Raw genomic sequence first — 2,695 nt, 5'->3', positions numbered from 1 at the left:
GGGTAAGACAGACATTTGACATGACTTTCTGGTCCTCCTCCCCCAGGCTTGACACTAATTGGTTCTTTGATAACTAAAAGTAAATACTTTGGTTTRTGTTAACTATTTTTTTGTCATGTGTGCTGAAAATCTTCTATCTCATAAATACTGCCATGTTGTTGTTTTTTTGCAGTYATTTTTTTGGGGCGCAAATTGTGTTTTTCACAAACCAATGTCCACATGTAGGGGAGTATTACAACCATTGCCAAGGCTGAAGACAGGAGTTTAAATCCAGTATGTGTACATGAGTAAGTTTATCAAAAAATAAAACTGCGCGAGTTTTAAACATGGGGACATCTGGTTCATGCTCCTGAGGCTACTGCTAACATGCTGTCTGCGCTACATGACACACCTTATGAAATGCAGTACAAACAAACTTATTCATCCAGCTGTATTTATTAGAACACGCAAAACCAATTTTCTGTTGTGAAAAGTTTATGGAAAACTCAAATCATAATGAACGAATCAAACCTCTGACAGATGATGCGTGCGACACCCATTCAATAAGACGTGAGACAGTGGATCAGTGGTTTTGTCATTTTGGATGGTTTTTTCTGACTTTCCCCACTTTTCTGACTGAGTGTTCATAGCTGGGCTGAAGACAGTGAGGATAAATCATCATAACCCCTCAAAACTCCCAGTGTAGCATGCGGGCACACATAGCTTCTTAACAACAGTTGTTGTTTTTTTCACTCAGTATATCAACTCCWTTTGTTTTCTTGTTAATTATGGATTATTAATTGAAGCTGTCCACCTTGTTAATTTAACAACCAACCTTTGACGTGCTGTTCCATATAAACAAACACGTCCATGAAGCTCCAACCAATCACACACTGCATGCCACATAGGTAGAGTTCTAACTGGGAACWATGTACAGGACAAGGTGCCCGCAGGGTATAACAAACAGAAGCTACGCAATTTTCATCACACAACAGCATGACCAAGGTGTGCAACTTGAAGTAYACACCTGCCTTAAAACATGCATGTCCTGCATAAACTGCACAGATTTTCTCCCATGCACAATGACTTTAATCCCCACGGTCAGTGGTGTATATTTCTCAACAAAGTACTTGTTTGTTTGTTTTTTTATGTCCCAACCCATCTTTCTTCTGTGTTTCTCTTTAGAAAGATTAGAAATCTGTGGTTGTCATGGTGAAGATGTGACTCATGCATCCAAAATGTGTTCATTTAGATCAGGCTTTTGTCGAATTTCTGCATGGGCAGAAAATTATTAGAGCAGTTTGTGACTGATTTTATTGTGTATGTTGTTCACTATATATCAGCACCTTGGTGGTTTGCTTTAGGAGAAAGAGGGAATTTTCTCTRTGACTCATAAGCTTCTTGTTTGGCTGTTTGAAGGAGCAGCGCTCCTCCCCTGCTTTCAGCCAGCATATTGTGACTGTCTCTGACTCACTGATGTGATGACTGACAACCGCTACAAATACACATCAACACAGTCAAATTAGAGGAATTTAAATGTTGGGTTAAGCATGCCTCCCACTGTTGTTACACAGAMTAAAACGTGTGTTTCTCTGAGGGATTTTTTTCCCTCAAGTTCTACATATTTAGAGATTTTTTGAAAATTCTGCCTTTTTCTCTTCATTGATTATTTGTTTACACTGAACAGCAAAAAGCTGTATGAAGTTCAGTTCTGCTGTGCAAGTTGTACATTTTGTTTGTAATTACACTGATTTTACAACATTTTGCATAGGTACAGACGAATAGTGGAATTTTTCAAAAACGTTGATTTAAATTTATTAAAGCTCAGAGCTTGCAGCCGTCTGTAAGGAAATGCTAAGCTCCCTGCTCTTCTGCAGCCACATACACAGAAACATCCATCCCCATGTCCACTCCCCGCTTCTGATAGTCCACCACCCAGGACCTGGACACCTTGAACACCTCAATCATGATCTCCTATAAACTAAATGAATTTAGAGTCAAATGTGAAGGCTGGATCAAACTGTACTGCTGTGTTGGGTCCCAAACACAGCAGCTGGTCTACTACAGAATAGCTGAGAAATAAAAGATTTTCAGWGCAGCAATGGTCCAATTAAAGCTGCAGCTGGGAGTTTGGAGAAAACAACAGACTTWGTCTGAAATTTTGAACAAACACACAGATGGCAGTAGGACCACTAGGAGGAGCCAGAGGAGCTTTATTTTTTCGCAGATTATCTGTCTCATATTCCACAAGTATGTAAAAAAACATTTTTATAAAAGTTACCTAAGGCAGCTTTGTGTCCAGATCTCAATGTGACTGAAAGGCTGTGTTGGGACCCTAAAAGATCTGTGCAAAAAGAAATGTCTGCAAACCTCAATGAACTGAAGCAACTTTATGATGAAAAATGATCCAAAACTCCTCTAAAACAGGAGTTCCCAATCTGTTTTCCAAAGAGCCCCTCTTTCTTACTTCCAAGCCAAGCTGAGCCACCCCCAATCCCTCGCTACTCCCTACATCTCCCTAAGATACATTCAATCTTTATCTCATTATCCAAAAGAATAAAATGACAAACTTTTATTTGAAAAGGGGTTAAAAAGAAGAACTGTATTATACAGTTTTATTTATTCAAATGGACTTGCTTTGGTATTTTATTATACAAACAATAAATTGATTGGACTAATTGATTAGGAAGCAATGCTCTAAAAGGACCGAGAAACA

At 38.8% G+C, this 2,695-nt stretch overlaps 1 protein-coding gene across 3 annotated transcripts in view; it reads right to left on the bottom strand.

Annotated features, from left to right (window-relative positions):
• plppr2a (phospholipid phosphatase related 2a) overlaps positions 1 to 2,695 on the bottom strand; it is a 66,460-nt gene that overhangs the window by 40,283 nt on the left and 23,482 nt on the right. The window lies entirely within an intron of this gene.

Source organism: Austrofundulus limnaeus, unplaced genomic scaffold (assembly GCF_001266775.1).
Source record: "Austrofundulus limnaeus strain Quisiro unplaced genomic scaffold, Austrofundulus_limnaeus-1.0 Scaffold53, whole genome shotgun sequence".
Taxonomy (NCBI): domain Eukaryota; kingdom Metazoa; phylum Chordata; class Actinopteri; order Cyprinodontiformes; family Rivulidae; genus Austrofundulus; species Austrofundulus limnaeus.
This window is presented reverse-complemented; position numbering and strand designations above follow the sequence as displayed.